General features: G+C 36.5%; 1 long non-coding RNA gene across 1 annotated transcript in view; it reads right to left on the bottom strand.

The window, feature by feature from the left end:
• LOC139037988 (uncharacterized) overlaps positions 1-23137 on the bottom strand; it is a 118965-nt gene that overhangs the window by 92630 nt on the left and 3198 nt on the right. The window contains exon 2 of the long non-coding RNA XR_011490892.1: positions 21065-21125. This is a non-coding gene — a long non-coding RNA (uncharacterized lncRNA). The remainder of the gene's footprint in view (positions 1-21064; positions 21126-23137) is intronic.

Here is a 23137-nt window from a genome sequence, read left to right as displayed (position 1 = left end):
CTGTAATCATATGGATGCAGCTCTGGGTTTGGCATATTTAATATTTATCTAAAAATTAAGTGGCACTTCGACTTCCCTGGTGGTCCAGTGGTTAAGACTTCACCTTCTAATGCAGGACATGTGGGTTCATCCCTTGACCAGGTAACCAAGATCCCATATGCCTCAGGGTGAAAAAAAAAAAAGCCAAACAGAAGCAATGTTATAACAAACTAAAAAAAAACTTTAAAAAATGATCCACATTAAAAAAAATCTTAAAAAGTATACAGCACTGAGTTCTTCTATTTTTTTCCCCTTGTTTAATTTGGGGATTGAAAATTGTTTTAACTTCTGTTATCCAATTTCTTCATGTCTTTATGTAATATTCAAGCACAATAAAATGCACAAATCTTAAGTGTACATTGACAGAGTTTTGAATGAACAGTCCTATGTAAGCAAAATCCTCATGAGGATAACGACCATTATCATCACCTCAAAAATATCCTTTCTTTCCCTTTACATTTAGTTGTTACCTACACTCCAAATATAAGCATTGTATGATGTCCCCCTTAAGCATTAGTTTTCCATATTCTACAGATCCATATAAATTGAATCATTCAATATGTATTCTTTAGAGAAAGTATATTTCACTCAACAAAGTATTTTTACAATACACCCATGCTGTGGCATATATCACTAATTTTTTCCTTTTATTTCTGATTAGCTTTATTTATTCATTTACTTTAAGTGATTTATTTGAGAAAAAATCCATTAGAGCCAGGCAGCATCTAGGAGGTAGAAAGCAGCTCGGAAGAGCCATATGAAATGCAAGCTTTACAGGCAGAGTGGTGTGGAAACAAGGAAATTATGCTATGCAAAAAAATAAAAGTAGGTTAGTTATTACAAAGTTAACTTTCCTTTAGGGGATGGCAGGAGTATCTCAAGGCAGTTTACCTAACTAGTGCTGATCAGGTGATTCCTGAGTGACAGGTTTAAGATTCTGTTTCTGGCTTACTTCGCTCTGTATAATGGGCTCCACTTTCATCCATCTCATTAGAACTGATTCAAATGAATTCTTTTTAATGGCTGAGTAATATTCCATGGTGTATATGGAGGTGGGAGGGGAGACCAGGATGGGGAATACATGTAAATCCATGGCTAATTCATTTCAATGTATGACAAAAACTACTGTAATGATGTAAAGTAATTAGCCTCCAACTAATAAAAATAAATGGAAAAAAAAAAAAAGATTCTGTTTCCTAGACAGCTGAAGCTGTAATTAAGTTTGTCTTGGTTGGCCACATGTAGCTTAGCATGTGTCTCCATTTTGGGTCTGTTATCTTGTTTTTAACATATTCTATTAATTTTCCTCAGAAACTCAGTGATCACATCTTACAACTTACCACAAAGAATTCGATTGATGAATATACTTGTATTGGTGGTTTTCCTTTGCTGCTGTAGATTTGTTTTCCTAATATCCATTCCTACTAGTTGATGGACCATAGGGTGTTTTTTGGAAGTGTGCCTGGCTGTAGGTGGAACGCAGAGGGAACCAGGCTGTGGATCCCCACAACTGCCAAAATAAAGGCTCTTCTCCAGAGATAACGTTTGGCATATACTCCTGGGTAAAGTTGCTACAACACTTGTCACACATGTATTTCTTTCTCGGCATCTGATATCAAGTCCAGAGTTTCTTCAAGCTTTGCTCTTTTACCATGGGCTTGACAACCCACACTGTTTTGCTACACACACAAATTGCTTACTTTGAGAGTGGTTTTCAAGTTTTACTCAAGAAGTTAAAACTTTTCTCTACAGAACCTGGGAATGAAGAAAGGCACTGTCCACGTGGCCAGCTGTCAAGAATAAATGTTAGTAGTTAACCTGTTCCCTGTGCCCAAGAAGTGGGAAAAAGGAGCACTCATGGAGCCAGCTGTCACGAATAAAAGTTATTAGTAGTTAACCTGCCCGTGGGCCAGAGGTCCACACCTGCTCCTTATACTGATTGTTTCTCTGCTGCAGTTGGTTCCAAGCTCTTTCGGGAGGAACTATGCTTTCCTCTGCTCTCTTGGCCGACTGTTTCCCTGGTTTTTATTTTTAATATCAGTCTGCTTTTCAGGATCTTGGACTGTAGTTTTTCCATTTCATGTTTTCCAACCTTGTTGTTTTACCCACCTCCTTTTATGCCTTCTTTTTGCTCTTTCCTTAGGACCTTAAGAGATATGGAAGGTAAACAGACATTTTTTTTTCCCCCCTTTGGTTCACAATATTTATATCTTAGCTTCTTTTTTAGGGAAAAAACTAAACTGAGAAAAGTCTTGTTAGTCATGCTGACACAGTTTTGCCAAGTGCTGGTAAACCGTTCTAGAATTTAGGCAAATATTTAGCTACTGGAACCTTGTGAAATATTAATTTGTTCCTTTCCATTTCTGAGTAGTATTCCATCCTATGAATGGACAACATTTGTTTAGCAATTCTCCTGTTGAAAGACACTTGGGATATTTCCATGTTTTTGGCTATTATGAAATAAAACTGCTATTAACATTCATCTACACTTATTTTTGTGAAAGTAAGTTTTATTTATTTTTAATAAATACCCAGGAGGGGACTGCTGGGTTAAAGGGTAGTTCATTTTTATTTAAAAAGAAGGGTAAAAAAGCTTCTAGACTGTTTTTCACAGCTGTTTTGCCATTTTACATTCAACCAACAGTTTATTAGTTGATTATTCTTCCTCTACTGACATTTCCTATATTTTCACATGTTACAAGCATATTTTCCTTTACTTCAGTGAAAACAGCTGATAAAATTGTTTTAAAGTATTGGTCTGAAAATTGCAGCATCTGAGTTAATTAACAATCACCATTTGTTGATGACTTTTTTTTTTAATACTAGATCACATCTTCCTGTTGAATAATTGGATTTTGTCCTGAACATTGTGAATAGCATGTTTGGTACATTCTAGATTCTATTATACATCTCCAAGAATACAAATGTTTTGTTTTAGTTTATTAAACTTAAATTGCTGACTCATGCATGCATTGAGTGTCAATTTAGATATCCACTAGATTTCTTAATCTTTGGTTGCAAGCTACTTTCATTGTGACCTTCATGTGTCTTGTTCAGGGACCATTCAGTGACATGAACTTATTTAATGAAGGAACTGGGTTTCTCCTGACTTTCCCCTTACTGGAGATTCCTTCTTCACTCTCCAGCAGCTGTGGTTTCCTGGTGTTTCTTCACTAGGTTTCCCTAGCTTCAAAGATTTCACATTTTTTTCTATTAAGCTTTTGGAACTCAGGGCTGCCACTTTTGCAACTATTGTGAGAATCACTCCAGGTTGACACATAGCCCTCAAGAAGTGTTCCATTGTGTTTTCCCTGCAGATTATTAATAACTAATTTGTAGGAGGACCAGTGTGTTAAATGCTTATTCCTCTGTGACTGACAACAATTCTGACAGCCATTATGTATAGACTTTGCTGTGTCAAATTAAAATTATTGTCATTTAAAGTGTCACAAATAACAGCTAGTTATTAAAGGGGCTAACCTTCCTAACAGGAATTTTTTGGACCTTTTATCTTTCATGTGAACTATGTTACTGAACCAGTACCAAATGAATTCAGGCTATTTGTGCATCTTCTATAGACAACCACTCTATTAGTACAACTATTTCAGTAGTCCTTTTCATTTCTACAATTCTTATAAATGCTTAGACATGTAAAACATTTTAATAGAGGAAATATGTAGGTAGAGAAACTGGAAAAATGAACATTGTGTGTCTATCATGTAGTGAATATTTTGCTAGAGAAGTGAATCCTACATATCTAGTCCTGCTTAAGCTTAATTCAGCTACTGAATTTCTCCATATGGCTCTGATAGCAAACACCTCAGATTTTAAGTGCTCAAATATAATTTAACCAGTAAAACCTGAAATATGGTTACTACATAATTGTCAAATTTTAAAGTTTAAATTACTACTTTTTAATCAAAGTAAGTTGGAAGTTCAAGATATAATTCTGGACACAGAATGGATGATTAATAAGTGCATAAAATAAGTACAATATGTAAATGTCATATGCAAATGAAATACTTAAATAATAATTTCCTTCATTTGTACATAATACATCATCAAGAATAAATATATCTTAAATTTTGACCAGGTTAATATTTTATGAAGCTTTGTCTAACTTGCTGATTAAGATCAATTTCAAGAGTCAATTTTTTTCTTTTTATTTTCATATCAATTTTATATAAGGCTTTATACCTTATGAATTAATAATGACCTACCTACTCTAGATTTTATAAATACTATATATTATTTCTACCTAAATGAATCATAGTTTCCCTGTGATTGTTTTATAGGTGTATCAATTTTTCTTACATATTTTGCAATAGATTAAATTTTAAAATGCAATTCTTTCAAGTTACTTTCTTTCAGATGTTGATATTTAGCTGTCAACTTAATTTAGATATTAAGTTCAGTCACTCAGTCATGTCTGACTCCTTGAGACTCCAAGGACTGCAGCACGCTAGGCTTCCCTATCTATCACCAACTCCTGAAGCTTGCTCAAACTCACATCCATCGAGTCAGTGATGCCATGCAACCATATCATCCTCTGGCGTCCCCTTCTAACAACTTCGATCTTTCCCAGCATCAGGGTCTTTTCAAGTGAGTCAGTTCTTTGCATCAGGTAGCCAACATATTGAAGTTTCAGCCTCAGCATCAGTCCTGGCAATGAACATTCAGTACTGATTTTCTTTAGGATGGACTGATTGAATCTCCTTGCAGTCCAAGGGACTCTCAAGAATCTTCTCCAACACCACAGTTCAAAAGCATAAGTTCTTTGGCATTCAGCTTTCTTTATAGTTCAACTCTCACATCCATACATTACTACTGGAAAAACCATAGCTTTGACTAGACAGACCTTTGTTGACAAAGTAATGTCTTTGCTTTTTAATATGCTGTCTAGGTTGGTCATAACTTTCCTTCCAAAGAGCAAGTGTCTTAATTTCATGGCTGCAGTCACCATCTGCAGTGATTTTGGAGCCAAAAAAAATAAATAAATAAAATCTGTCACTGTTTCCATTGTTTCCCCATCTATTTGCACTGAAGTGATGGGATCAGATGCCATGATCTTCGTTTTTTTAAATGTTGAGTTTTAAGCCACCTTTTTCACTCTCCTCTTTCACTTTCATCAAGAGGCTCTTTAGTTCTTCTTCACTTCCTGGCATAAGGGTTGTGTTGTCTGCATATCTGAGATTATTGATATTTCTCCTGGAAATCTTGATTCTAGCTTGTACTATACCACTATGGCTATACCTGCTTTCTTTTCATAACATTCACTTGGAGTATCATCTTCTACTCTTTCACTTTAAATTTGTTTGTCTATAGAGTTGAGTCTCTTAAGGCAGTGATAAGTTGAACTCACTCAACCGCTGAGTTCAACTCATTTACACTTAGGGTGATTTCTGATATATAAGGACTTGTTATTTAGTTGCTAAGTAATGTCCAACACTTTTGTGATCCCATGGACTGTAGCCTGCCAGGCTCCTCTGTCCATGGGATTTTCCAGGCAAGAATACTGGAGTGGGTTGCCATTTCCTTCTAGAGGGGATCTTCCTGACCCAGGAATTGAAACTGCATCTCCTGCATTTGCAAGTGAGTCTTTCACCACTGAGCCACCAGTGATTGTTTTGTATCTCTACTGTTTGTTTTGTACTTTATATTTCTGTTTACCTTTTAGGGTTGGTAGTTTTCTAGAATGACTTTTTCAGTTTCCGTTTTTTGTGCTTTTGCTCTAGACATGTATTTTGTGGTTACTATGAGGTTTTAATAAACAATTATATATAAAATAGTCTTTTCTTCTGCTGATAGCAACTTATCTTCATTTGTTTTTAGAGGTCCCATCATTTTTCCCACCCCCTTTTATATTTTTGCTGTCACAAATGATCCCTTTTTATGCTGAGAGTTTGTAACTGAACAGTAGTAGGGTCATGGGTACAACTGCTGTTCCTAGAACTGCTGGGATTGTGGAAACCACTAGTCCTCCAATCCACCCACCATCATATGTACAGATCTATGTATATACAATATTGTGTAAGTTAAGACATATGTATTGATTTGATAAATTTATATATTATAGTATGAATATCATCAAAGCATTAAGTAACACCTCTGTCATATTACATAACTTCTTTGGGTGGGGGATGAGATTTAGTCTCTTAGCATCTTTGAAGTAAGAATATAATTCAGTATTATTGACTATAATTATTATGCTATGCATTAAACCTCTAGAATATATTCACCTTCAAATAGCAACTATGTATCCTTTAATAACATCTTCTGATTTCTTCAACCTCTTTAGACACCAGTAATATAAATATGACTGGAATTATTCTTCACTGATACTCATGTCTTCTCTTCATCCTATATTTTCCTTCTCAGTAATTTAAGCCACAAATTTTCAATTCATTCTCTTCTTTTCTTTATCCACTCTTATACTAGGCAACTAAATCATGAAGTATCCCTTGCTCTTACACCAAACAACTAAATCATGAAGTATCCCTTGCTCTACTGTCTTATTATTTCTAGAATCTATACCTTTTCTCCATCAGGCCAATTTTAGCTAAGCCCATGTGCTCTAGCTTAGTTTACTTCAACAGCCTATGATCTGGACTACCTGTCTTTTGAGAGTCCCTTGGACTGCAAGGAGATCCAACCAGTCCATCCTAAAGGAAATCAGTCCTGAATATTCACTGGAAGGACTGATGCTGAAGCTGAAACTCCAATACTTCGTTCACCTGATATGGAGAACTGACTCATTTGAAAAGACCCTGATGCTGGGAAAGACAAGGCAGGAGGAGAAGGGGACAACAGAGGATGAGATGGTTGGATGGCATCACCGACTCAATGGACATGCGTTCGAGCAAGTTTCAGGGGTTGGTGATGGACAGGAAAGTCTAGTGTGCTACAGTCCATGGGGTCGCAAAGAATCAGACATGACTGAGAGACTGAACTGACTGATTGACCTGCTTTTGCAAATTAATTCATTCCCTGTATTGCATTCATTTACTCATTCATTTATCTAGTATTTATTTAATATATACTCTGGGACCAGTGTGTATTGTGTATGGCTAATCTTGCTAAAACTCAGTTAATCATCTTATTATCTTCCTTAAAACCCTTCAGTGAGCTTATCTATTTCTACAAAATCCAATTATTTTAAATTCTTTATTTCTCCACTACTTTGCTACTTCTTAGTCCTTATTGCTGTTGTTCAGTTGCTAAGTTCTGACTCTTTGTGACCCCTTGGACTGCAGCACACCAGGCTTCTCTGTCCATCACTATGTCCATGAGTTTGCTCAAACTCATCTCCATTGAGTGAGTGATGCCATCCAACCATCTCATTATCTGTCACCCGCTTCTCTTCTTTCCCTCATTTTGTTCCGCAGCATCAGGGTCCCCTTTTCCAATGAGTCATGTTTTTGCATCAGGTGGCCAAAGTATTGGAACTTCAGCATCAATCCTTCCAATGAATATTCAGGGGTTGATTTCCTTTAGAATTGACTGGTTTGAACTCCTTGCAGTCCAAGGGACTTTCAGGAGTCTTCTCCAGCACCACAGTTTGAAAGCATCAATTCTTTGACATTCAGCCTTCTTTATGGTCCAACTCTCACATCCATAATGACGACAGGAAAAACCATAGTGTTGACTATATGGACCTTTGTTGGTAAAGTGATGTCTCTGCTTTTTAAAACTGCCTAGTTTTGACATAGCTATTCTATTCTTCTCAATACTGGTCTACTTAAACGTTTAGATGCTTCCTCTGGCTTAGATCACTCTTTTCCCCAATGCTTTGTCAAGACTCCAATGTCCTCCCATAGTATTCATGTAGAGCACTCATCATACTGTATTCTAAGTATCCGACTGTAATGCCTCATCCCTTGAAAATAAGTTTCTTGAAAATAGACAATGTACATTAGTATTCACTACATGTAAACTGTTTAGTAAAAGTATGGGAACAGTAGAATCTCAATAAAGAATAACTGAACAAAGTCCTGATCATCTGAGCATTACAACATATGCTAAACTTAATTTTCCAACATTTTATGTCAAACTTTTGAATCTTACATACAATATTAAAAATAAAGTTCAACAAAAGCATATTAAACAAATCTTAACAGAGCCATCACAAGGATGGATATCAAAACTGTAATCAAGAAACTCCCAACAAACAAAAGCTCAGGACCAGATGACTTCACCGGTGAATTCTACCAAAATTTTAGAGAAGAGCTAACATCTATCCTACTCAAACTCTTCTAGAAAATTTCAGAGGAAGGTAAACTCCTAAACTCATTCTATGAGGCCACCATCATCCTAATACCAAAATCAGACAAAGATGATACAAAAAAGAAAACTACAGGCCAATATCACTGATGAACATAGATGCAAAAATCCTCAACAAAATTCTAGCAAATGGAATCCAACAACATATTAAAAAGATCATATATCATGACCAAATGTGTTTACTCCAGGGATAAAATGATTCTTCAATATTTGCAAATCAGTCAGTGTGATTCACCAAACTAACAAACTGAAAGATAAAAACCATATGATTGTCTCAATAGATGTACAGAAAGCCTGTGACAAAATTCAACACCCATTTATGATCAAACCTCTCCAGAAAGCAGACATAGAAGGAACATACCTCAACATAGTAAAAGCCATATGCAGCAAACCCACAGCAAACATTATCCTCAATGGTGAACAAATTGAAATAATTTCCTGTAAAATCAGGAACAAGACAAAGATGCCTCTCTCACCACTACTATGCAACATAGTATTGGAAGTCCTAGCCACAGCAATAAGAGAAGAAAAACAAATATAAGGAATCCAGATTGGAAAAGAAGCAAAACTCTCCCCGTTTGCAAATGACATGATCCTCTACATAGAAAACCCTAAAGATACCACCAGAAAATTACTAGAGCTAAGGCAATGAATATAGTAAAGTTGCAGAATATAAAATTAATACACAGAAATCCCTTGCATTCCTATACATCAACAATGAAAAACAAAGCAAGAGAAATTAAGGAACTGATTCCATTCACCACTGCAATGTAAAGAATAAAATACTTAGGAATAAATTTACCTAAAGAAACAGACCTATATATAGAAAACTATAAAACACTGATGAAAAAATCAAAGTGACACAAATAGAGAAATATGCCATGTTGATGGATTGGAAGAATCAATATAGTGAAAATAGGTATACTACCCAAAGCAATATATAGATTCAATGCAATACCTATCAAGCTACTAATGGTGCTTTTTCACAGAACTAGAATAAATAATTTCACAATTTGTATGGAAACACAAAAAAACCTTGAATAGCCAAAGCAATCTTGAGAAAGAAGAATGGAACTGGAGGAATCAACCTACCTGACTTCAGACTATACTATGAAGCTACAGACATCAAGACAGTATGGTATTGGCACAAAGATGGAAATATAGATCAATGGAACAAAATGGAAAGCCCAGAAATAAATCCAGGCACCTATTGAGACCTTTTCTTTGAGAAAGGAGGCAAAAATATACAATGGACAAAAGGCAACCTCTTTAACAAGTGGTGCTGGGGAAACTGGTCAGTGATGTGTAAAAGAACGAAACTAGAACACTTTCTAACACCATACACAAAAACAAACTCAAAACAGATTAAAGATCTATATGTAAGACCAGAAACTATAAAATTCTTAGAGGAAAACATAGGCAGAACACTCTGACATAAATCACAGCAAGATCCTCTATGACCCACCTCCCAGTGTAATGGAAATACAAATAAACAAATGGGACCTTATTTAACTTAAAAGCTTTGCACAATGAAGGAAACTATAAGCAAGGTGAAAAGGCAGCCTTCAGAATGGGGGGAAATAATAGCAAATGAAGCAACTGACACAGAATTAATCTCCAAAATATAAAAACATCTCATGCAGCTCAATACAAGAAAAACTAGCAACCCAATCAAAAAATGGGCCAAAGAACTAAACAAACATCTCTCCAAAGAAGACATACAGATGGCCAATAAACACATGAAAAGATGCCCAACAGCACTCATTATTAATGAAATGCTAATAAAAATCACAATGACATATCATCTCATGCCTGTCAGAATGGCCATGATAAAAACGTACAAACAATAAATGTGGGAGAGTGTGTGGAAAAAAGGGAACCCTCTGACACTATATATGTTGGTGGGAATGCAAACTGTTATAGTCACTATAGAGAACTGTGTGATTCCTTAAAAAACTGGAAATAGAACTGCCATACGACCCAGAAATCCCACTGCTGGGTATACACACCGAGGAACCACAATTTAAAGAGACACGGGTACCCCAATGTTCATGACAGCACTGTTTACAATAACTAAGACATGGAAGCAAACTAGATGTCCATTGGCAGATGAATGGATAAGGAAGTTGTGGTACATATACACAATGGAATATTTCTCAGCTATAGAAAAGAACACATTTAAGTTGGTTCTAATGAGGTGGATGAAACTGGAGCCTATTATACAGATTGAAGTAAGTCAGAGAAACAACAATACAGTATATTAACACATATATAGGTAATTTGTAAAGACAGCAATGACGATCCTACATGCAAGGCAGCAAAAGAGACACAGATGTACAGAACAGGTTTTTAACTCTGTGGGAGAAGGAGAGGGTGGGATGATTTAAGAGAATAGCATTGAAAGAGGTATATTACCATATGTAAAATAGATGACTAGTGCAAGTTTGATGCATGAAGCAGGGCACTCAAAGTCAGTGCTCTGGGACAACCCAGAGGGATGGGATGGGAAGGGAGGTGGGAAGGGGTTCAGGACGGGGAGACACATGTGCACCCATGGGTGACTCATGTTGATTATAGCAAAAACCACCACAATATTGTAAAGAAATTATCCTCCAATTAAAATAAGTTAATTTTAATAAAGCATTATAGGCAAAACCTAGTCACTTTTCTAAAGTATCTGAAATATTCAGGCAGGACAGTAAACCAAGAATTATACAAATTTCATGAGAAAAGCAAAGGGAAAGTCTTTGACAGGTTGCTCATACTTTGGATATGACTTAGGAAGTCATATGTATGCTGGCAGCATATTATAAAAATCCATTCTTCAATATTCTTATGTTGTAATTTTTATTCAATACTCAATATTATATAAAATAAGCAAGCATTGTATCACTTGATTTTTCTGTTATGACCATCTCTTCATTATATCACTGAAAATTCATGTAGATTTGTGCCCAGTTGTGATGGACAGGGAGGCCTGGCATGTTGCAATTCATGGGGTTGCAAAGAGTTGGACACGACTGAGCAACTGAACTGAACTGAAGAATGTCACAAAGATACTATGTCTAAATTCATATGAGGAGAAAGGCAGATTCCAGAATGTCAAGATGACAGCTGGACTATCATTCATACAAACTTTGAGGTGAGTAATGGAAAATGTTTCAGTGAAGTGTGTCCCCTGTTTTAAGATGTGTCGGGTCACTGTGTGATGGCTTCTTGATGTATCAACTTGGCTGAACAATATTCTTCAAAATTGTCTTCCTGGTGTATAGAGTAAGCTTAAGGGAATATTTTCTTGAGACAGTTAAAAGAAAGGTGATTATAGTCATCTTTTACCATATACTCACCTTCTCTTGATTATTCAGTCAACCATTTTTCTATGTTCTACTTTTGTAAAGGGATTTTATAAATATTAACGTCCCTAATCAGTTGATTTTATGTAAATCAAAAGACAGCATCCTGTACATACCAAGCTTAATCCACTGGTATTTATTTAGTATAATTGACCTATATGGAACTCTTAGTTCCAAGTCAACAACATAGTGATTTGATATATCTATAGATTACAATATGATCACCATGATAAGTTTACTGTCACCATGCAAAAAGATCATTATTGACTATTTCATAGCCATATATTTCATCCCTGTGACTCATTTATTTTGTAACTGGAAGTTTGTACTTCTTTGTTGTTGTCATTCAGTTGCTCAGTCATGTATGACTCTTTGCAGCCCCATGGACTGCAGCATGCTAGGTAGGCTACCTGTCCTTCGCTATCTACCAGAGTTTGCTGAAACTCACTGTACCTCTTAATTTTTCTCAAATAGTTCAAGCCATCCTCCTCTCTTCTGTCAACTACTAAAATGGTTGTTTGTGTTTTATTATGTTGGTTCTTTTTTTTTTTTAAGATTTCACACATAAGTAATTTCATACAATATTTGTCCTTTCTCATTCACTTTGCATTATACCTTCTCTCCATCTATCCATACTGCTGCAAAAGGCAAGATTTCACTTTTTATGGCTAACTGTATATATACTCCACATCTTCCTTATCCATTTAGCTGTCAAAGATAGCATCCATATTTTGATTATTGTAAATAATAGTGCAATGAACACCAAGGTGCATTTATCCTCTCAAATTAGTGGTTTTGATTTCTTCAGGAAAATACCAAGAAGTGGAATTTCTGGATTATATGGTCATTGTATTTTAAGGCTTTTTTAAGGAACTTCTCTATTGTTTTCCATAGTGGCTGCATAAACTTACATTTCTGCTTTTCTGCAAACAGTGCAAAAGGATTCGCTTTTCTCCACATCTGTATCAACACTTGTTATTTGTTATCTTTTTTTTTTCCATTTATTTTTATTAGTTGGAGGCTAATTACTTTACAATATTGTAGTGGTTTTTGCCATACATTGACATGAATCAGCCATGGATTTACATGTGTTCCCCATCCCGATCCCCCCTCCCACCTTCCTCTCCATCCCATCCCTCTGGGTCTTCCCAGTGCACCAGCCCTGAGCACTTGTCTCATGCATTCAACCTGGGCTGGTGATCTGTTTCACCCTTGATAATACACTTGTTTCAATGCTGTTCTCTCAGACCATCCCACCCTTGCCTTCTCCCACAGAGTCTAAAAGTCTGTTATCTTTTCTATAATACCCATTCTGACAGATGTAAGGTAACATTTTGTTGTGGCTTTGATTTGCATTTCCCTGATAATTACTGAATTTGAGCATCTTTTAATGTATCTCTTGGCCAGTTAAATCTCTTCTTTGGAAAAATGTTTATTTAGGTCCTCTGCCCATTTTTTAGTCAGGTGTTTTTCTCCCTTTTTTTTTTTAAATGCTGTGTTATGTGATTTTTGGATATTTTTTATATTAACCTCTTATCAGATATATCATTTGAAAATATTTCCTCCCATTCAGTAAATAAGAAAGTGTGATACTTCCAGACTTGTTCTTTCTTTCTCAAGATTATTTTTGCTTTTTTGAGGGTTTTTTTTTTTTTTTTTGCATTTCCATAAAAATTTTAGAATTACTTGCTCTAGTTTTGTAAAAAATACCACTGGTATTTTGATCAAGAGGGTACTGAATCTGTAGATTGCCTTAGGTAACTTGGTCATTTTTAACAATATTCTTGAGCATGATACATGGTACATCTTCACATGTTTTTGTTGTCTTTATTTTATGAATGTCATAGTTTTTTGAATACCTTTTACTACCTTGGATGGTTTTATTCCTAGGTATTTGATGACACTAATGCAACTGTAAATTCAATTGCTTCTTAATTTATCTTTCTGATATAATGCTAGTGTATAAATATGTGACAGACTTACATTTACTTTGTATCCTATAAATTTACTGAATGCATCTACTAGTTCTAATAGGTTTGGGGGTGGCATATTTGGAATTTCAATATATTGTCATCTGCAAAACAGTGGCAATTTTACTTCTTCCTTTACAATTTGGATTCATTTTGTTTTTCTTATTGATGTGCTAGGAATTCCAATATTACGCTGAATAATAGTGATGAGAGTGGGCACCTCTGTCATGTTCTTGATCTTAGAGGAAATTCTTTAAGCTTTTCATCGGGTATGATGTTAGCTGTTGGCTTCTCATATATGGTCTTTATTATGTTGAGATATGTTCCCACTGTACCTGTATTGTTGCATTTTTACCAAAGGATATTAAATATTGTCAAAAGGTTTGTCTGCATCTATTAGAATGATCAAATGATTTTTCATCAATTTGTTAATGTATTTTATCACACAGATTTTGGGCTATTGAACCATCCTTGCATCCCTGAGATAAAACCCACTTTATTATGTTTTACAGTTCTTTTAACATATTATTGAATTAGGTTTTGTGGTATCTTGATTTTATGCAGCCTTTTCATCAGTAATTGTATGCATGTGTATTCAGTTGTATCCAATTCTTTGCGACCCCATGGACTGCAGCCTGCCAGGCTCCCCTGTCCAAGGGATTTTCCACATAAGAGTTCTGGAATGGGTTGCCATTTCCAGGGGATCTTCCTGACCTAGGGATGGAACCCACATCTCCTGCATTGGCAGGCAGATTCTTAACCACTGCACCACCTGGGAATCAGTGATTATAGGCCTGTAATTTTCCTTGCAATGTCTTTTTCTGGTTTTGGTATCAGAGTGATACTAACCTTGTAGAATGGACTCCCAGGTGGCTCAGAGGTAAAGAATCCACCTACCAAGGCAGCAGACACTGGTTCAACTCCTAAGTTGGGAAGATCACTTGAAGGAAGAAATTGCATCCCATCCAGTATTTTTGGGTTTTCTTTGTGGCTCAAATGGTAAAAAATCTGCCTGCAACACAGGAGACATGGGTTCAATCCCTGGGTCAGGAAGATTCCCTGGAGAAGGAATACCAACCCACTCCAGTATTTATGCCTGGAATATCCCATGGACAGAGGAACCTGGCAGGTTACAGTCCATGGGGTCGCAAAGAGTCAGACACAACTGAGTGACTAACAATTTCACTTTCCAGTATTTTTGTTGGGAAAATCACACGGATAGAGGAGCCTTGCAGGCTACAGTCCTTGGCCACAAAGAGTCGGACATGACTCAACACGCACGCACAACCTTGTAAGATGATTTCAGAAGCATTCTTTCTTCTTCCACATTTTGGAATAGTTTGAGAAAGAAAAGTGTTAAATCTTTTTGTAAAAATTTTGATAGAGTTCACCCCTTAAGCTTTCTTGTCTTGGGCTTTTATCCAGTTAGAGTGTATGGATTACTGATTCAATTTAGTTACTAGGAATTGGTCTGTTCATATTTTCTACTTTTTTCTGAATCTGTCTTGGGAAATTGTATATTTCTAATAATTTGTCCATTTCTTATATGTTGTCCATTTTACTGGTGTATAAATTGATTAATTTTTTGTAATAATTTTTATGACCCTTTGTATTTCTCTAGTACACATTATAACTTCTCTTTTTTCACCTTTGTTTCATTTATTTTCTTTATGAGTCTGGCTAAAGATTAATCAATTTTATTCATTTTTTCTAAGAACCAGCTTTAGTTTCATTGCTGTTTTTTTAACTCTCTGTTTCATTTATTTCTGCTTTGACCTTTAACATTTCTTTCCTTCTACTAACCTTAGGCTTTGTTATTTTTCTAGATCCTTTAGGTATGTTCTGTTTTTTATTTGACACTACTTGTCTCCTGAGGTAGGCTTGCTATAAACTTCACTCCTACACAGCTTATCTTGTGACCCATATATTTTGAATCATTGTGTTTTCACTGTCATTTATCTCCAGGTATCTTTTAAACTCCTTTTGATTTCTTCAGTGATCCATTGTTTGGTAGCATACTATTTAGCCTCCATGTGTTTGTGTCTATTGTAGTTGATTTCTCGTTTCACAGTGTCTCCAGATGCATTAGATGACTATAGTCTTCTTAAATTTTGGGCCTACCACATGATCTATCCTGAAGAATGCTTCAACTACAATTGAAAAGAATGTGCATTGCTCTACAGATATATTAAATCAATATGATCCCATGTGTTGTTTAAGGCCAGGATTTCCTAACATATTTTCTTTCTGGATGAGCTATGAGCTATCCATTGATATAATAGGGTATTAAAATCCCTGATTATTGTTTTATGACTGTCAATGCAAAGAAATAGAGGGGAAAAATAGAATAGGAAAGACTGCTGCTGCTGCTGCTGCTGCTGCTAAGTCACCTCAGTCGTGTCTGACTCTGTGGGACCCCACAAACGGCAGCCCACCAGGCTCCCCTTTCCCTGGGATTCTCCAGGCAAGAACACTGGAGTGAGTTGCCATTTCCTTCTCCAATATAGGAAAGACAAGAGATTTCTTAAAAAAAAGTACAGATACCAAGGGAATATTTCATGAAAAGATAGGCTCAATAAAGGACAGAAATGGTATGGACCTAAGAGAAGCAGAAGATATTAAGAAGAGGTGGCAAGAATACACAGAGGAATGATACAGAAAAGATCTTCACGACCCAGATAATCACAATGGTGTGATAACACCTAGAGCCAGACATCCTGGAATGTGAAGTCAAGTGGGTCTTACAGAGTATCAATACAAACAAACCTAGTGGAAGTGATGGAAATCCATGATGCTGAGAAAGTGCTGCACTCAATATGTCAGCAAATTTGGAAAACTCAGCAGCGGCCACAGGACTGGAAAGAGTCAGTTTTCATTCCAATCTCATAGAAACACAATGCCAAAGAATGCTCAAACTACCACACAACTGCACTCATCTCACATGCTACTAAAGTAATGCTCAAAATTCTCCAAGCCAGGCTTCAGCAATACATGAAACGTGAACTTCCAGATGTTCAAGCTGGTTTTAGAAAAGGCAGAGGAACTAGAGATCAAATTGCCAAGATTCGCTGCATCATCAAAAATGCAAGAGAATTCCAGAAAAACATCTATTTCTGTTTTATTGACTAAGCCAAAGCCTTTGACTGTGTGGGTCACAATAAACTGTGGAAAATTCTTCAAGAGATGGGCATACCAGAACACCTGACCTGCCTCTTGAGAAATCTGTATGCAGGTCAGGAAACAACAGTTAGAACTGGACATGGAACAACAGACTGGTTCCAAATAGGAAAAGAAGTACGTCAAGGCTGCATATTGTCACCCTGCTTATTTAATGTACAAGCAGAATACATCATGATAAATGCTGGGCTGGAGGAAGCACAAGCTGAAATCAATTGTCAGGAGAAATATCAGTAACCTCAGATATGTAGATGACACCACCCTTATGACAGAAAGTGAAGAAGAACTAAATGATCTCTTGATGAAAATGAAAGAGGAGAGTGAAAAAGTTGGCTTGAAGCTCAACATTCAGAAAACTAAGATCATGGCATCTGGTCCCATCACTTCATAGCAAATAGATGGGAAGCAGTGGAAGCAGTTGGCTGACTTTATTTTGCGGGGGCTCCAAAATCACTGCAGATGGTGACTGCAACCATGAAATTAAAAGACGCTTACTCCTTGGAAGGAAAGTTATGATCAACCTAGACAGCATATTAAAAAGCAGAGACATTACTTTGTCAACAAAGGTCAGTCTAATAAAGGCTATGGCTTTTCCAGTGGTCATGTATGGATGTGAGAGTTGGACTATAAAGAAAGCTGAGCGCCAAGGAATTGATGCTTTTAAACTGTGGTGTTGGAGAAGACTCTTCAGAGTCCCTTGGACTGCAAGGAGATACAATCAGTCCATCCTAAAGGAAATCAGTCCTGGGTGTTCATTGGAAGGACTGATGTTGAAGCTGAAGCTCCAATACTTTGCCCACCTGACGCAAAGAGCTGACTCATATGAAAAGACCCCGATGTTGAAAAAGACTGAAGGCAGGGGACACCAGAGGATAAGGTTAGATGGCATCACCAACTCAATGGACATGAGTTGGGGTAAACTCCAGGAGGTAGTGATGGACAGGGAAGCCTGGCGTGCTGCAGCTCATGCCGTCACAAAGCATAGGACACGACTGAGTGACTGAACTGACTGACTGACTGTCAATATCTCCTATTGCTAACATCTGCTTTCAACTGTTGTGTTTTCCAAATTTGCTGACATATCGAGTGAAATACTTTGATGGAATCATCTTTTAGGATTTTAAAAAGCTCTGCTGTAATTCCATCACCTCCACTAGCTTTATTGACAACAGTGCTTCCTAACACCCACTTGACTCCACACTCCAGAATGTCTGGCTCTGGGTGAATGACCACACCATCATGGTTATCTGATTATCTTTTTTGTGCAGTTCTGTGTATTCCTTCCATCTCCTCTTGATCTCTTCTGCTTCTGCTATGTCTTTACCATTTCTGTCCTTTATTGTGCCTATCTTTGGATGAAATGTTCCTTTGATATTTCCAACTTTCTTGAAGAGATCTCTAGTCTTTTCCCTTCTTTTGCTTTCTTCTAATCCATTGCATTGTTCATTGAAGAAGGCCTTTTCTCTGCTTGTTATTCTCTGGAACTCTGCATTGACTTTCCCTTTCTCCCTTCCTTTTTGCTTCTCTTCTTTCTTCAGCTATTCTGAAAGCCTCCTTAGACAACCACTTTGTCTTCTTGCTTTTCTTTTTCTTTGTGATGGTTTTGTTCACTACCTCCTGTACAACATAGGTGCTCCTATATTGGGTGTACATATATTTACAATTATTATGCCTTTGTTAGATTGATCCCTTTATAGTATGTACTTATTTGTCTCATGTACCATCGTTGCTTTATTAAAGTCTATTTTGTCTGAGAGTTAATCGACCTTCTTTCCATTTTTCTTGAAATGTCTTTTCCATCTGCCAACTTTGTTTGTGTCTTTAAATCTGAAATAAATCTCTTGTAGACTGACATATACATGATCTTGCTTTTTCATCAATTTAGGCACTCTGTGTTTCTGATTGAAGTATTTACTCTATTCACATTTAAAGTAACTATTGATAGGCCAGCTTCCTGGGTGGCATTAGTGGGAAAGAACTTGCTGGCCAATGCAAGTGACTCAAGAGATGCAGGTTCAATCCCAGGGTAGGGAAGATCCCCTGGAGAAGGAAATAGCAACCCACTCCAGCATTCTTGCCTGGAGAATTCCATGGAAAGAGGATCCTGGTGGGCTCCAGTACATGGGGTCAAAAGAGTTGGACATGACTGAAGTAACTTAGCACACACAGCATTGATAGTTATGTAATTACTGCCATATTGTTCATTGCTTTCCAGTTGTTTTGTAGATCATTTTTCATTTTATTCTCTTCTCTTATAATTTAATATAATTTAACTATGTTTAGTACTTGAATCCCTTTCTCTTTTGATTTGTGTTCACAATGAGATACATACATAACTTCCTAAATAGATATGATTAAATTTTATTCTCTCTAAATTCAAACACATTATAACCACCTTATAGTTTACTCTCCTTATATTTGTTTTTCATATCATTATTTTACATATTTCTTTAAAAACTGAACAGAACTGATAGTTAAGGGACACAGAACAAAAGACTGGTTCCAAATTGGGAAAGGAGTATGTGAAGGCTGTATATTGTCACCCTGCTTATTTAACTGATATGCAGAGTACATCATGAGAAATGCTGGACTGGATGAAGCACAAGCTGGAATCAAGATTACTGGGAAAATATCAGTAACCTCAGATATGCAGATGACACCACCCTTATGGCACAAAGTGAAGAACTAAAGAACCTCTTGATGAAAGTGAAAGAGGAGAGTGAAGAAGTTGGCTTAAAATTCAACATTAGGAAAACTAAGATCATGGCATCCAGTCCCATAACTTCATGGCAAATAGATGGGGAAATAGTGGAAACAGTGAGATACTTTATTTTCTTAGGCTCCAAAATCACTGAGATGGTGACTGCAGCCATGAAATTAAAGTCATTTGCTCCTTAGAAGAAAAGTTATGACCAACTCAGACAGCTTATTAAACAGCAGAGCCATTACTTTGTCAACAAAGTTCCATCTAGTCAAAGCTATAGCTTTTCCAGTAGTCATGTATGGATGTGAGAGTTGGACTATAAAGAAAGCTGAGTGCCAAAGAACTGATGCTTTTGAAGTGTGGTGTTGGAGAAGACTCTTGAGAGTCCCTTGGACTGCAAGGAGATCCAACCAGTCCATCCTAAAGGAGATCAGTCCTGGGTGTTCACTGGAAGGACTGATGCTGAAGCTGAAACTCCAATACTTTGGCCACCTGATGCAAAGACCTGACTCATTTGAAAAGACCCTGATGCTGGGAAAGGTTGAAGGCAGTATGACAGAGGATAAGATGGTTGCATGTCATCACCAACTCAACAGACATGAGTTTGAGCAAGCTCTGGGAGTTGGTGATGACAACTGGTTGGACAGAGAAGCCTGGCATGCTGCAGTCCATGGAGTTGCAAAGAGTCAGACATGACTGAACTGAACTGAGACCTATGTCTTCATATTATCTGCCCTCTGTGCCTGTCTATATCTCTTCTCATAAGGATACCAGTCATATTAAATTAGAGCCTGTTTTAGTTATCTCATTTTAACTTAATCATCCTTTCTCCAAATATGGTGGCATTTTGAGGAACTAGGGTTAGGATTTTGACATAGGAATTTTAGGGGAACACAATTTATGGTACTTAATCAGATAGCACCTGCTCGCTTGCACATATCAAAATCCAAGACACCAAGATAGAAACCATGTATCCAGCATAACCATTGTTTTTACAAACAATCTAGGCACAGTGAATCCACATAGTCAGTTTGTGAATGGCTCAGCTGCCAAGTACCTAGATTCCAGTCATGAGAGAATCTTGCAAGCAGGTTTCTCTAACAAGATAGCAGGCTCAGATCAAGTGTATTAATGCTTTTGTACATAGACTGACAAGTTCAAGATTATTTTTAATTTATGATATATTTCATACTGCATATAATGTTTGTTATTGTTGTTAAATGTTACTTTGATTTTTAAGGAGACAAAAAATATTTTGCTGGTTAGTCCATAATCACTTTGGCCACTGCTTTTCTCTTACTCTTCCCCTAAGCTTATATAATAAGTACATGCAACAGAAAATTATCCAGTGATTTTGCTTAAATTTAGCAGAGTAAAAGTTTCAAAATACAAAATGAAAAAAAAAATCAGCAAGAAAATTGAGAGAAAAGAATCTATATTATCTCTGAAGAAAAAAAAAAAAAGAAAAAAGAAAAAAACTAGTTTTAGCTGTTACTTGAAACACAACCCATGAGAAGTATCTATTCAGGCATATACATTACCAAATCTCCACTTGTGAGAGGATAAACTTGTGTGACTGTTTTCAGGGAAACACGATGTTATCTATAAGTTGAAAAATAAAATCAGCAACTCTTTAATCTAGGAATCTTTTTAAATAGATGCTTATTATAGAATTTTTCTAACAAATGTAAAAATTCATAAATGTAAGACTAGTTGCATAAATTATGGTAATTACAGCATTACACACTATACATGTGCAGTTAAAAACTAAATTAAATTACAGTGAGCTCATATGGAATGATCTTCAAGACATATTTCTCAGTGAAAATGAACACTAAATGCTTCATTAAGATTTGTTTGTATGTACATAATGATACACAGAATATAGTTGTTTGCTTCTGGGCTGAGAGTCTTGAGATCTGAGAAAAGGGTGAATTAATTTACTTTTGAGTGTTCAGATTTTTACCCACATATGTTAAGACTTTACCAAGACAAAATCCTGCTTCTTATGTCTTCTGAGGGACATTAAATGATTAAATCAATTAACAGGATGAACTTTGAGAAGGGCTGTCATAGAAATCAATACATATTGGAATTTAAGATAACATAAAGGGTTATATTGATAATTCAGATTCAAAGGACTCAGATCTTACCCAGTATCAACCTTCACTTATAATTTCAGGGATATATGTAATCATAACACACAGGTGAAAAAACAAAGGCCCAAGACCTCTAGTCCAGTCCCCCAAGTCCTACTATACATCAGATGCTCTCTGGCTCAATGAAACAGACAAGATTTTTGTGAGAAATGCTTTACTTTCATAGAATGAGCCAGTTAAATTAAGAGATATGTTTTACACTAGAAGGATTACACAGATAACATAACATTTCCAACCAAGCATTACCCCCAAATCTCTATACTCCAGTTTGTTTACCATGAGCAATTCTAGACAATTTAGGAAGATTGTTGCTAAATGCTTCCTAGGCATTATACTTGGCTTCCCTCGTGGCTCAGCTGGTAACGAATCCATCTGTAATGTGGGAGACTTGGGTTAAATCCCTAGGTTGGGAAGATACCCTGAAGAAGGGAAAGGCTACCCACTTCAGTATTCTGGCCTAGAGAATTTCATGGACTGTATAGTCCATGGGTCCTCAAAGAGTCAGACACGACTGAGCCACTTTCACTTTCAGGCACCATATTAAGTACCGTGCATATAAAGTTGAATAAAGAAAGACTTGCTTTCAAGAAATTTATATTTCATTAAAGGGGAGTGACAGGTAAAGAGATATTATTTTTTTAACTTTTTATTTTGTACTGGGGTATAGGCCATTAGCAATGTTATGATAGTTTCACATGAACAACAAAGGGACTCAACCATACACATGTGTGTATCCATTCTCCCCCAATCAAGATTGCCAGGAGAAATATCAATAACCTCAGATATGAAGATTATAACACCCTTATACCACAAAGCGAAGAGGAACTAAAGAGGCTCTTGATGAAAGTGAAAGAGGAGAGTGAAAAAAGCTGGTTTAAATTCGACATTCAAAAAACTAAGATTATGGCATCCAGTCCCATCACTTCGTGGCATATAGATGAGGAAACAATGGAAACAGTGATAGACATTATTTTCTAAAAGATATCCCAGAAGAAACTTAAGAAACAAAAACTTATGGCCTGGGAATAAATGCCATAGAAAATAAATGCAAATAAAAGTAAAAGTGTTGGTTGTCTTAATTAGTAAATATTTCAAGTGTTACCAAAAAAAAAGAAAAGTGCTAAAATGGAGGGAAGCACAGAGGAAGAGAAGAATTGGTGCTTTTGAATCATGGTGCCAGAGACTTCAGAGTCCCTTGGCCAGCAAGAATATCAAACCAATCATTCCTAAAGGAAATCAACCCTAAATATTTCCTGGAATGAATCCTGCTGAAGCTGAAGCTCCAATATTTGGCCACCTGATGCAAAGGGCCAACTCGCTGGAAAGACGCTAAAAATGGGAAAGACTGAAGGCAAACGGTGAAGGTGGAAGCAGAGGATGAGATGGTTGGATAGCATCACCGACTCAATGGACATGAATTTGAGCAAACTAAGAGACAGTAAAGGACAGAGGAGC

This window comes from Odocoileus virginianus, chromosome 13, assembly GCF_023699985.2.
Source record: "Odocoileus virginianus isolate 20LAN1187 ecotype Illinois chromosome 13, Ovbor_1.2, whole genome shotgun sequence".
In the NCBI taxonomy this organism is placed as follows: Eukaryota; Metazoa; Chordata; class Mammalia; order Artiodactyla; family Cervidae; genus Odocoileus; species Odocoileus virginianus.
The sequence above is the reverse complement of the archived record's forward strand: the minus strand, read 5'-3'. Positions and strand labels throughout refer to the sequence as shown.